Source organism: Camellia sinensis, chromosome 1 (assembly GCF_055761805.1).
Source record: "Camellia sinensis isolate YWXY chromosome 1, ASM5576180v1, whole genome shotgun sequence".
In the NCBI taxonomy this organism is placed as follows: Eukaryota; Viridiplantae; Streptophyta; class Magnoliopsida; order Ericales; family Theaceae; genus Camellia; species Camellia sinensis.
This window is the reverse complement of record NC_138961.1, coordinates 1404427-1418193: the sequence shown is the minus strand read 5'-3', so window position 1 is coordinate 1418193 and position 13767 is coordinate 1404427. Positions and strand designations below refer to the sequence as shown.

Here is a 13767-nt window from a genome sequence, read left to right as displayed (position 1 = left end):
GACATCTCTTGGTCATGCTCCTAGAATAGGTCACTGAGCTCCCACGAAAACTGGCTCTGGAAGATTGGGCCGTGGAACAGCCATAGGAACTCCTGCTGTACGAGGGACTCAAACTCCCATACATTGAGCTCAATCCCAAAACAGTGCCAAACTACCTGGCCCATATAGACCGATACACTGTGGTCATATTCCCAAAACTGCTGCCCAATGAGCCGCACAGGCATCTCTAAGTATGTGGTACTGTTAGTGTAGTCCACAGCTGGGGTTGTGAAGGAGGTGTGGTAGTGCGAATGTGGCTGCTAGGGTATATATTCCCTCTCCTCTTGGCAAAGCCTGGGGGTAAGGGAGCAACCAAGAAATACGGATGTACCAATCCAACGACGTGCGTTGGTCCAATGTATCTCTCTCGGGTGCTAGCCCTCCTAAGTCTCCAAAACAGGTAGTCCTCGTCAGGGTCGGCTTGCAAACATACTGGCCTCCCCATGAGTCGGTCAAGGTTGGGATGGGTCTGTCTGATAGTACTTTCTGAGTCCCTCGATCCCTCCAATAAGTTAGGGGCCAGATGCGCTCCTTGGGGCTCGAACCAAATCAATTCTTCCTGGTGTGCCATGTCCTACAACACAAGAAAACTTAGCTTACCCAATATTTAATTGAATTATGTTGGACACAATATTTTATTTTTTTATTTTATATTATGACAATATGTATATATAATTAAACAATTATGATGTTGGATAAAATATAGTATTTATTTATTTTTATTTTATGATAATATATATATATATATTTATTAATAAACACTTAGGTTTTTTTTTTTTTTTGGTAAAAGCTCTGATATCACTTTTGTCATGACCCAAACCCGATACCTAAAGGCTCGGCGTCGCAACATGGTAAAAATAAAATAATTCTAAATTTCTGTAGTCGTAGCGCAAGTGGATAAATTAAAATAAAATAATTGGGTACTAAATGTTTATTTAAAAGGAAACAAACATAGTCATTTGGGCTTTTATTTTATTCCAGGTGTCCAATTAGAAATACAAATAATACCAAAATAAAAAAAAGAAAACGCTGTGATTTATCCTTCATCTTGATTCTGCTAAGTCTCGTCACCTGAAAGGGGTAACAGCCATAAGCACATAGCAGAGTGAGAAATATCATACTGTGAGTATAGGGCACAAAATAGCCACGGATAGTTATTTAAGCTAAAACATTAATATAATTTAAGTTGCATAAATAATTTATTTAAGTGGAAAAAATTGAAACAAAAATTACGTAAATAACTATAATCACGGTACATAACAGAACAGAACAGAGGTCATTAGAGGTACAATCAGAACAGGGGTCAATGGATCCATGACAAACAGAGGACCACAAAGTGGTCAAACGGGGGCAATGGTTAGTTAAGTCCCCCAAGGCATGAAACTCCCATGGTGGTACTTATAAAAAATAATTATTTACAAAATCATCGTCAAATAATTATTAAAGGTTAAATAGACATATCCATGGGTTTTAATTTAAATAAATAGAGTTCAAAAAATAATCTACGTACTTGAAACATTGACGTAACTATAAAACATAAATTATATAAAATAAATTGTGGTAACTCAAAACATTCATAAAATATATTATGGTAACTCAAGACATATTTAAAACATGTTATGCTAGCTCAAGATATAATATAACTCACCTTAAGATTGACTCTTAGCCTTTATTTTCCTACTACAACTCCCAGCTACACTCCCTTTGAAGCTTACCTTACTACGAATGGTTTCCAATTCTTTGATCTTACCTTTGAAGCTTAGGCCTCGTTTGGGAACCCTCATTTTTAGCCAAAAAGTCAAAAAGTTACTAAATTAGTCAAAAAGCCAACAACTCATACTAAAAAGTCAAAGATTCTCTTTTCTCTCTACTTTTTGCACATCTTTTCGTAAAAAGTCAAAAAGTCATCCCAAACATACTAAGGCTCCGTTTGAAAAGAGCTAAATGAGACTTTTTTGGCTATTTTAGCCACAAAAGACAAAATAGGCTATTTTAGCCACAAAAAATAAAATATCACATCCAACCCATAATCATTACATTCTTCTCTAAAAAAAAAGCCAAAAAAACCAAAAAGCCAAAAAGCGCTTCCCAAACCAAACTTTTTAACCCAGGCTAAAATAGCCAAAAAAGTCAAAAAGTCAAAAAGCCAACCCACTTCCCAAACAGAGGCTAATTTTTTTTACCTCATATTTTAGCCAAATAGCCAAAAAGTTACTAAATTAGCCTGTTCTTAAACGAGGCCTTACTACACAAGTATGTCACTATTTATAGGTATGTTTGCATGGGTTCATACCAAGTGGGTTGTTTTAAGTTTGGCCACCTCTGTAGCTGGTGGCATTCTCTCTTCCTCATTACGTGGCCTAAGTTGGTAGTTACTTAGTCACCATCCTATATATAAGGATAGTGATAAACCACCATATATATATATATATATTGTAGGACAATCTTCACTGTATTTAAAAAGATTTAATTCTGTTGTGTACAAAACAACAACAAGAATAAAAGAAATAGAGAAAAGGAGAGAATATGTTTGATTACAAAAATCAAACTCGAAATAAAAATAAATAAATAAAAAACAAAACAGATTTTATTTTGTTACAAAAACAAAATTAAAATCTGAATAAATAAACAAATAAAACCAACACTGAAAGTAATTAAATAACTTACTTGATTTAATTTCTTCGAATTATTTTTCTGATCAAGTCCAGTGTTTAACACTGTCTCCTTAAGACAGATTCGTCCTCTCCACGGTGCTTTCAGAATTCGGACGTCTATCTCCCAGGATGAAATGATCTTCCACAAACAATAGCAGCACTACTAATTGTTTGCCTTACGAACACACTAAGTGTTTACACTCTTTCTTTTGAAAATAAAATGCAGCAAGATGAAGAATAGAAAACAGAAGTGAAATATGAAATTTCTGAATGCAAAACATCAAATGAGGGTGGTCCTATTTATAGATGTGAAGGTGGCTCTTCATTTTGAATTAAACAGGTATGTAGCTCTTGGTTTTGAATTGAACAGGTATCATACCTGTTGGGTTTTGAATTCAAACAGATTTGAATCAATTCAAACAGATAGTAAAACGGGAAGGGCCCTGTTTGGGTGTGCATTAATTCCAAAACAGTTTATTTCTGTTTGAAACCGGGAAGGGCCCTGTTTGGATGAACAAAAAATCCAAACTAATTTAATTTGAATTTATGGATTTTATTTTAATAAAAAATAAAATTAAATTCAAATGTTTTTGGCCCAAAAAGATTAGAAGCCCAACCCAACCACACACCACGCACCCGCGCCCAAGCCCAGGCCGCCCGACCGGACGGACGGCGGCGGCGGCGCGCGCGTGTGGTGATTTTTGGGTCCAATGGGTCTAGCCCATTTTGCCCATAACCTCTCCCTCTAAAACACTTGGGTACCCCTTGGGGCACACCCCAAGTATCACACCCTAAGCCTTATAAACCCTTTCAAAACCTCCCACCAAATCAATGTGGGACAAGCCAATTTACAACCTTAAGAAATTTCCACCAAAACTCCATTTCCATGGAGCACACTTTGGCTTCAATTTCCCATTCACTCGGTAATGGTTTTGAGCAACCAAATATACCACGTGAATCACAACGCGGCATAGAACGCGTTACCACTTTGACCCGAGTAAATCGACACTCGGGGCCCACCTAAAAAATAGACCGAACTTTGAGGAAAAATTAACCATTTCCAACAATCCCCCACATGAATGGAATTTGATGACAACGGAAATGCAACAATATGCAGACTTAACGAAAGAGCATAAGTCGAAAATATCTTGCATCAGGATAGGTAGTTTTCGGCTTTGAACCTTCCCTAGTGATAACCTATCGGACTTACTGGCTAACCAATGGACGCGATGCCTTGAATTGTTCAGCCGTTTGTGTAAGCCAAGACAATAGATTTCACACAAAATATCTTCTAACACATCGTGGTTCTCACTGTTGTGTTCATTTTGGCCTTGAACGCACCTGGTTTTCATAAGTGTTTCTAGAGAATTTAGCCTCTTCATTCTCATAGAACCGGCCCCAGTTCAACACTCATATAGGTGATTCTTATTGTGAGTATCTCTTTATACTCGTCTTGATTTTATGCCTTAATCAAGATATAAGTAATCATTAAAAGCAAAGCTTATCCTTATACCCCTGCAGACAACATATGTTGCAGATATCACTCTCACCATAGGAATGGGTAGGAATTTTAATCCCTTGGTGATTTCTGGCGAGCCATACATAACTTAGTTGTCCCTTTGAACTTAGTTCTTGGGATCTCCAGTCATATAAGTAGGGTTACCATTATGACGACTCTTATGTAATAGACTTTAATCCCATCCCCTTCGATGAACTATACACTAGCTCTTTTGTCAAACCTTTTGTTAACGGATCCGCAATATTCTCTTTAGATTTTATATAATCTATTGAGATTATTCCGTTTGACAACAATTGCCTTACGGTATTATGTCGACGACGTATATGTCGTGACTTACCGTTATACATGTGATTCTGTGCCCTGCCTATTGCAGATTGACTATCACAATGAATGCAAATAGCTGGCACAGGTTTTGGCCACATTGGAATGTCTTCTAAGAAGTGACGAAGCCATTCTGCTTCTTCACCTGCTTTGTCTAAAGCAATGAACTCGGATTCCATTGTGGATCGTGCGATGCAAGTTTGTTTCGTGGACTTCCAAGAAACAGCAGCGCCTCCAAGAGTAAAGACATATCCACTAGTGGATTTTGAATCTTTAGTATCCGATATCCAATTGGCATCACAATAACCTTCGAGTACTGCTGGATATCGAGTAAAGTTCAAACCATGATCACGAGTAAATCTTAGATATCTAAGAACTCGAATGATCGCTTTCCAATGGTCTTCTCCAGGGTTACTAGTGTACCTACTCAATTTACTTATAGCATAAGCTATATCAGGACGAGTACAATTCATTAGGTACATTAGGCTTCCAATGATTTGGGAGTATTTTAACTGAGACACTGCATCACCTTTATTTTTCGATAAATAAAGACTGATGTCTACAGGTGTTCTAGCTAAATTCAAATCATCCTTGATAAATTTATCAAGAATTTTCTCAATATAATGAGATTGAGATAATGCATATCCGTCAGATGTTTTAGTAATTTTCATTCCTAATATAACATCTGCGACCCCCATATCTTTCATATCAAATCTTTTGTTAAGCATCTGCTTAGTTGATTTGATCATGTTTTCACTGCTTCCAATGATAAGCATGTCATCCACATAAAGACAAACTATGACATATCCTTGGTCAGAGTTTTTTACATAGACGCATTTGTCACATTCGTTTATCTTAAACCCATTAGTAAGCATTGCATGATCAAATTTTTCATGCCATTGCTTAGGTGCTTGTTTTAATCCATAAAGGGATTTTACAAGTCGACAAACTTTCTTTTCTTGCCCTGATACTACAAACCCTTCGGGTTGTTCCATATAGATCTCTTCATTTAGATCACCGTTTAAGAAAGCTGTCTTAACATCCATTTGATGTATTTCTAAATTAAACAACGCTGCTATAGCAATAAGCATGCGAATGGATGTTATTCTTGTCACAGGGGAATATGTGTCAAAATAGTCCAGACCTTTAACAACAAGTCTTGCTTTATACTTGTCAATTGAACCATCTGCTTTCATTTTTCTCTTGAATATCCATTTATATCCAAGAGGTTTAGAACCTGGTGGAAGATCCACCAATTCCCAAGTATGATTTTGCATAATTGATTCAATTTCATTATTAACAGCCTCTTTCCACAAAGGTGCTTCAGGACCTGTCATTGCTGCCTTAAAGCTTTGAGGTTCATTTTCTAACAAGTATGTCAGAAAATCTGGACCAAAGGATTTTGATGTTCTTGCTCTCTTACTTCGTCTAGGTTCATCATTAGTTAAATCCTGTTGGTCAAGACTATTACTAGTCTCTTGTGTTTGATTGTCATTAGTCTCTTGACTTTGTGTACAATCATAAGTTCTTTTCTGTGAACTTAATTCCTGTCCTTTCTTGTAAGGAAAGACATGTTCAAAAAATACAGCATTCCTTGACTCTATAATAGTGTTCACATTTATATCAGGTATATCTGATTTATAAGTCAGAAACCGATATGCACTACTATTCTGAGCATAACCAATAAACACACAATCTACTGTTTTTGGTCCAATTTTAGTCTTTTTAGGAACAGGTACTTCAACTTTTGCCAAACACCCCCACACTTTTAAGTATTTGTAGGAAGGTGGTCGACCTTTCCACAATTCATAAGGAATGCTTTTGGTTTTCTTGTGGGGTATTCTATTAAGAACATAATTAGCAGACAAAATTGCTTCCCCCCACAAGTTCTGTGGTAAGCCTGAACTTAGTAACATGGCATTCATCATTTCTTTTAGAGTTCTATTCTTCCTTTCAGCAATTCCATTTTGCTGTGGAGAATAAGGGGCTGTAGTTTGGTGAATAATGCCATGTTGTGCACAAAATTCATTTAATGGTGCATCATATTCACCACCCCTATCACTTCTAACCATTTTAATGGTTTTACCAAGTTGATTTTCAACTTCTGTTTTGTAGAGTTTAAACATTTCTAAGGCTTCATCTTTACTTCTAAGTAAATAAACATAACAATATCTTGTGCAATCATCGATAAATGTTATGAAATACTTTTTGCCACCTCTAGTTTGAATAAACTTTAAATCACATACATCAGTGTGAATTAATTCTAGAGGTTCGGTTTTTCTTTCAACCGATTTAAATGGAGCCTTAGTTAGTTTCGCTTCTACACAAATTTCACATTTATGATTAGGATTAATTTCAAACTTTGGTATATAATCTAAACCAATTAATCTACGCAAAGCATCAAAATTCACATGTCCTAATCTACCATGCCATAAATTTGACTCAAGAATATAAACAAAAGATGTGTTATTCTTATTCATAGCAACTTTTGGTACAACTGTCATTACATTTAACTTAAAGAGACCATCACTCATGTATCCCTTACCAACATACATACCACTCTTTGTTAATACAAACTTATCAGACTCAAATACAAGCCTAAAACCATTTTTACTTAACAAAGACCCAGAAACTAAATTCTTCCGGATGTCAGGTACATGTAGTACGTTGTTGAGGGTCAGTTCTTTCCCTGATGTCATCTTCAAGATTACTTTCCCTTGTCCAGCCACAGCAGAAGTAGAAGAATTTCCCATGAAAAGTTGTTCACCATTTGCAGCCTCATTGTAGGTAGTGAACATCTTCTTGTCCGCACATATGTGACGAGTTGCTCCAGTGTCAACCCACCACTCTTTGGGATTTCCAACCAAGTTAGCCTCAGACACCACAGCAGAAAGGTTGATGTCATTCACTCCATCAGAGATGTAATCCAATTCTGTTACATTGGCCTGATTGGTGGTCTTCTTACTTGTACTACCATGATTCTTTTTAGGGCGGCGGCAGTCAGAAGCTCGATGTCCAGTTTTGCCACAGTTATAGCATTTTCCTTTGAACTTCTTGCTACTATCGCCTTGTTTAGGACCATCTCCAGTAAACTTTCTCTTTTTGTTATGTGGTTTATGAACTTGTTCAACCACATTTGCCTTGGACTCAATGGGATTTTTCCCATTCCTCTTTTCAGCCTTTCGGTTATCTTCTTCAATTCTTAATCTTACAATCAATTCATCCATAGTCATCTCTTTGCGTTTATGTTTTAAATAATTTTTGAAATCTTTCCAAGCCGGTGGTAACTTTTCCACTAAAGCTGCGACTTGGAATGACTCGCTAAGAGACATACCTTCCGAATGAATATCATGCAAAATTATTTGAAAATTTTGAACTTGAGATATTACCGTTTGGGAGTCTACCATAACAAAGTCCAGAAATTTACCGACGACAAATTTCTTCGTGCCGGCATCTTCTGTCTTGTATTTCTTCTCCAAAGAATCCCACAATTCTTTTGCTGTTTTCAGAGGACTGTATACATTATACAGCATATTGTCAAGGCCATTTAGGATGTAGTTTCTGCACAGGAAATCTGAATGTTTCCAAGCATCTACAGCGGCAACAACTTGCCGATCACTTTCACCCTCTTTAAGTGCTGGAGCCTCTTCATGGAGAAACCGGGCCAAATTAAGAGTTGTAAGATAGAACAGCATCTTCTGCTGCCATCTCTTAAACTCGGTACCATTAAATTTTTCCGGTTTTTCTCCATGATTGATTGGTACATGAACATGGTTCTGGATAGGGACCGATGTAGGTGTAACAATAGGAGTACCACTGCCAGATACAGTTTCAGTTGTAGTAGCCATAATCTCTGATTACAAAAATCAGAAAATATTAAAACACAAATTAATTTTCTAGTTACTAAAACCAGAAAATAATTATAACAACAAAATAATTTTATTTTCCTTGTTACTAAAACTAGAAAAATAAAATATCACAAGAATTTTCTGTAATACCAAATAATATTCTGAATTGTTAATGACACCAGTATCGTACTACTAGTAGTTGTCAAAGAAAAGAGACAGTATATTACTACTATCTGTCAAATAGCATAAATCACTATTTGTTTTTCCAACCAGAATATTAATTTGAAAACACAGAAAATTAAATACAATGAAGATACCCAAAAAGGAATCTGTCTTAAGATTGTAGGACAATCTTCACTGTATTTAAAAAGATTTAATTCTGTTGTGTACAAAACAACAACAAGAATAAAAGAAATAGAGAAAAGGAGAGAATATGTTTGATTACAAAAATCAAACTCGAAATAAAAATAAATAAATAAAAAACAAAACAGATTTTATTTTGTTACAAAAACAAAATTAAAATCTGAATAAATAAACAAATAAAACCAACACTGAAAGTAATTAAATAACTTACTTGATTTAATTTCTTCGAATTATTTTTCTGATCAAGTCCAGTGTTTAACACTGTCTCCTTAAGACAGATTCGTCCTCTCCACGGTGCTTTCAGAATTCGGACGTCTATCTCCCAGGATGAAATGATCTTCCACAAACAATAGCAGCACTACTAATTGTTTGCCTTACGAACACACTAAGTGTTTACACTCTTTCTTTTGAAAATAAAATGCAGCAAGATGAAGAATAGAAAACAGAAGTGAAATATGAAATTTCTGAATGCAAAACATCAAATGAGGGTGGTCCTATTTATAGATGTGAAGGTGGCTCTTCATTTTGAATTAAACAGGTATGTAGCTCTTGGTTTTGAATTGAACAGGTATCATACCTGTTGGGTTTTGAATTCAAACATATTTGAATCAATTCAAACAGATAGTAAAACGGGAAGGGCCCTGTTTGGGTGTGCATTAATTCCAAAACAGTTTATTTCTGTTTGAAACCGGGAAGGGCCCTGTTTGGATGAACAAAAAATCCAAACTAATTTAATTTGAATTTATGGATTTTATTTTAATAAAAAATAAAATTAAATTCAAATGTTTTTGGCCCAAAAAGATTAGAAGCCCAACCCAACCACACACCACGCACCCGCGCCCAAGCCCAGGCCGCCCGACCGGACGGACGGCGGCGGCGGCGCGCGCGTGTGGTGATTTTTGGGTCCAATGGGTCTAGCCCATTTTGCCCATAACCTCTCCCTCTAAAACACTTGGGTACCCCTTGGGGCACACCCCAAGTATCACACCCTAAGCCTTATAAACCCTTTCAAAACCTCCCACCAAATCAATGTGGGACAAGCCAATTTACAACCTTAAGAAATTTCCACCAAAACTCCATTTCCATGGAGCACACTTTGGCTTCAATTTCCCATTCACTCGGTAATGGTTTTGAGCAACCAAATATACCACGTGAATCACAACGCGGCATAGAACGCGTTACCACTTTGACCCGAGTAAATCGACACTCGGGGCCCACCTAAAAAATAGACCGAACTTTGAGGAAAAATTAACCATTTCCAACATATATATATTTTAAACCTTTGATTTAATTCGCATTAAGCCCAAGTTTTTAATAATCTAATTAGATTACATTTTATCACCTACAACCATAACATTAATTATTATTATTTTTAATACTAATAAAGAATTCTATTTATTGCAGTATTGAATTAAATTTACAAATTCGGGTGTCACAGTTGGGAGGGAAAGCGTGAAATGCAAGGAAGTTAAGAAGATGAAGCAGTGTAGTGTACAAAAATATAGGGTTTGGCTTCCCTTCAGTCCCAGATCGGATTGGAGGGTATTGTTGGGCCCGTAAGGGCCCACCACGGGTCCCGTTTTAATAATTCGAATTATTCAATGTATAAAACTTGTTGAGTACTATATGCCTGTAAAAAATTATGTTGATCGGATATCGATAGCTATGCGATCAAATCAATTTTGTATTAAAAAAAATGAACGATGAAAAAATAAACGATTGACAGAAATCTGATACGATGAAATAGCTATCGATATCCGATAAACATGATTTTTTTACAAACATATAGTACTTGACAATTTCTATACATTAAACAGTTCAGATTATCGAAATGGGACTCGTGATGGAGCCCCCATGGGCTTAACAGTACCCTCTAGTTCGATCTAGGACGGGAGGGATGCCAGTCCCAAAATATATAAGGTTCTAATTGTAAGAAAAATGGGTGCTTAAATTGACTAGTAATAAAACACTCAAGCTGTGTCCATTGATCTTTGGCCAAGACAGAGAATGTTATAATCGATGAATGAAATTATAACCAATTTTGAAAGCTATAACAAGATACATCATCTCATTTTTTCTGGTATTGAGGACAAGATTCTAATAATCTTAAATTCCAACCTCTTCGATTTTTTAATGGTGATGCATCACTTATCTAAGAATCGTAAGTCCCAACCTCTTCACATCGCTTAACTACTCAAAAAAAGAAAAAAGAAAAAAAAAAAGGGCAATGCATTTACAAGACTATTCATAAAGGATTAACACCCATATTTTGAGACTTCTAGACAAAAAAATAGAAGCAGAAAAGGACCATCAACCCAGCAACCTTTTTAATTCCAAGAAGAAGATAGACAAATGAACTATAGTCCCACACAAAAACACATCCACACAAGGAAGCAGTTATGGTAATTTGCAGAATGGTCTGATCAATAAAAACAATACTAATAAAATGTCTACCTAATTTTAATTAAATTAATTTTAAAACTTGGAAAATTACAGTTATAGTTGTAATAAGATCATTTTGACTTAGAAAAAAAAAATCAAAAAAAAGGCATTAGATTGTGGTGGGTTTCAAGATCATCAGCCATTTTTATTTTCTAATTGAATATGTTCAAGCTTCTACATTCAGCTAATATCTAATTATAGCATTAGATGCTAAACAAAATCACGAACAACCTCAATAATGCTAAAGCAGAGTACCATCAAACTAGCAACCTTTTTAATTCCTGTTAAAGTATACAATACAATACACACTGTAAAGCACACACCAGCACACACCCACTAGCATCACATGTTATACAATACAATACACACTGTAAAGCACACACCAGCACACACCCACTAGCATCACATGTTCGGATCACACTGTAAAGCACACACCAGCACACACTCACTAGCACACACCAGCACACAAGAAAGCTTTAGCAATAGTTTAATGTATTGTAATATACACTTTCGGTCACCTTCTCCTCTCTATAAATAGAGAGAGCTCAGTCTCTTGTAAGATATATATAACAACAGACACTGACTATATATCACTGTCATTTCAGTCCTTCTCCTCTCTTTCATTTCAGTCTTTAACTTACAAGGTATCAGAGCACAGAAATACAACTCTGGCATTCTTCAATTTTGGTGCTTAGTCCCATATACAGTGGAACTACACCAAACTGCTCGGAATCTCCTTACGATTCCAACGGCACCAAGCCCATCACCAGAAACCATCACACGCGCCCTCACGCGCCTCTTTTTTGCTCGGCGCGTCGCTGCTACCGTTTCCACGCGCACACGCGCCCTCACGCGCCTTCCACCCTACCCTTTTGTGCGCCGCGCCTGCTACCGTGCACCCACGTGCGCCATTCTGCTACCGTGAGCCGCGCGTGCGCCGCTTCGCTATTGTGCACCCGCGTGCACCGTTCCGCTATTGTGCACCCGCGTGCGCCGTTCTACTACCGTGCGCCGTACGCCGTCTCTGCTATCGTGCGCCGCACGCCCTCTCTGCTAACGTGCGCCGCTGACATCATTTTTCACCCTGCTGACATCATCTCTACGCAGCCCACCTTTCCTAGCTATTTTCGACCTTCCGGACTCACTGGTGCACTCTGTTTTACCTAATTTTGCTCCTACAAATCTATCCCTATCAATTCAGCCCTACTCAACTATTATTATGGATCGTCCTGATACCTCTCATCCCATTTCCGTTATTTTGGATGGATCCAACTATGTTCTATGGGCCCAAGCCATGTCTTCCTTCCTCAAAGGAAAGAAGCTCTGGCGAATTATCTCCGGGGACATGACTCAACCGGTCAAAGACACTGCTGAAACCACTGTTTCTCCTGCTACTCCTACATATGAAGATCGCCTTGAGGAATGGGACAGTAAGAATTACCAAATCATTACCTGGTTTCGGAATACTTCTGTTACCTTTATCAGTCTTCAGTTTGGCCGCTTTCAACTTGACTCTGTCACTACTCCTGCAAAGGACATCTGGGATTTTTTGAAAGAACGTTACCAGACTACTGGTCTTGCTCATCAATATCAACTTCAGAGCCACCTTCATCAGATGCGAACCCTCATTTATATCAATTAATAAAGGTGAACCATCAAAACCTTTGCCAGCTGACTACCATCCTGCATAACCAACAAGTTGATTGCTCTAGGACCAGTGATCATCACCTTCAAATTAGGAGATTGAAAGTAAACCAAACAAAATTAAGAGAAACCCAAATGTGAAAGTACCTTAGAAATTCAGAGAATGAAGCAGAAGGTGTTCGCGAAGAAGAGTGCAATCTCAGAAACATGGGATCCAAAGTATACAGGAGGGAGGGGGAGAGATGGAAAGAGAAGGTCAGAGGCTAATTTATCAAACCTCGTCGCAGGCACCCAGATTTCATAGTCGCCTCCTCTTGTCGTCGCAGCCCTCGCCAGTTTGCCGTCGCCCTCTAATTTCACTCAACCTCTGCTGCTCTCTGTTTGACGGGTTAGGGGTCAAGACAATGAGAGAGTGGAAAAGAGGGGGAAACTGGAGAAGAAAAACACACAAAAAAAAAAAAATGAATTTGATGAAAAAACGGGGTCGTTTTGGCTACCTCGCAGGAAGCACTGCAGGGTAGCACAACATAGGATCCGAACTCGCAGGTGGAATGGTTGAACTATTTAGACCTTTAAACATATATTGTACATTATTTAAATCTTTCTGTTTCCTTTTTTTTTTTTTTGAAATATAATTATTTTGGATTCATATACAATGTTTGAAGTTGTACACTTTTTTTTTTTTTGGGTATTAGGGCTGAGCAAGTGATCCGTGAAATCTGTAATCCGATCTAGTCCAGTCCAATCCAATAGGTTTGGATTGGTTTTTTGAATCCGCGGTTCGGTTCCGGATTGAAGAATTAAAATCCGTAGTTTACGGATTGGTTTCGGATTGAACCCCACAGTTCCGGATTGGAACCGATCCGAACCGTATACAAATAGTCTATATTTTTATTATACATCCTCCCCCATAGTATCTTCTCTTAATTCTATATAA

The 13767-nt window shown here is 37.3% G+C and overlaps 1 long non-coding RNA gene across 1 annotated transcript; it reads right to left on the bottom strand.

Moving 5' to 3' along the window:
* Positions 1 to 969: 969 nt before the first annotated feature.
* On the bottom strand, positions 970 to 13236 carry LOC145789470 (uncharacterized). The gene is made up of 2 exons (XR_014327453.1): positions 12978 to 13236; positions 970 to 1110 (listed from the first exon to the last, which is right to left on the bottom strand). It is a non-coding gene; the product is annotated as an uncharacterized LOC145789470 (long non-coding RNA).
* Between the last annotated feature and the right edge of the window lie 531 nt (positions 13237 to 13767).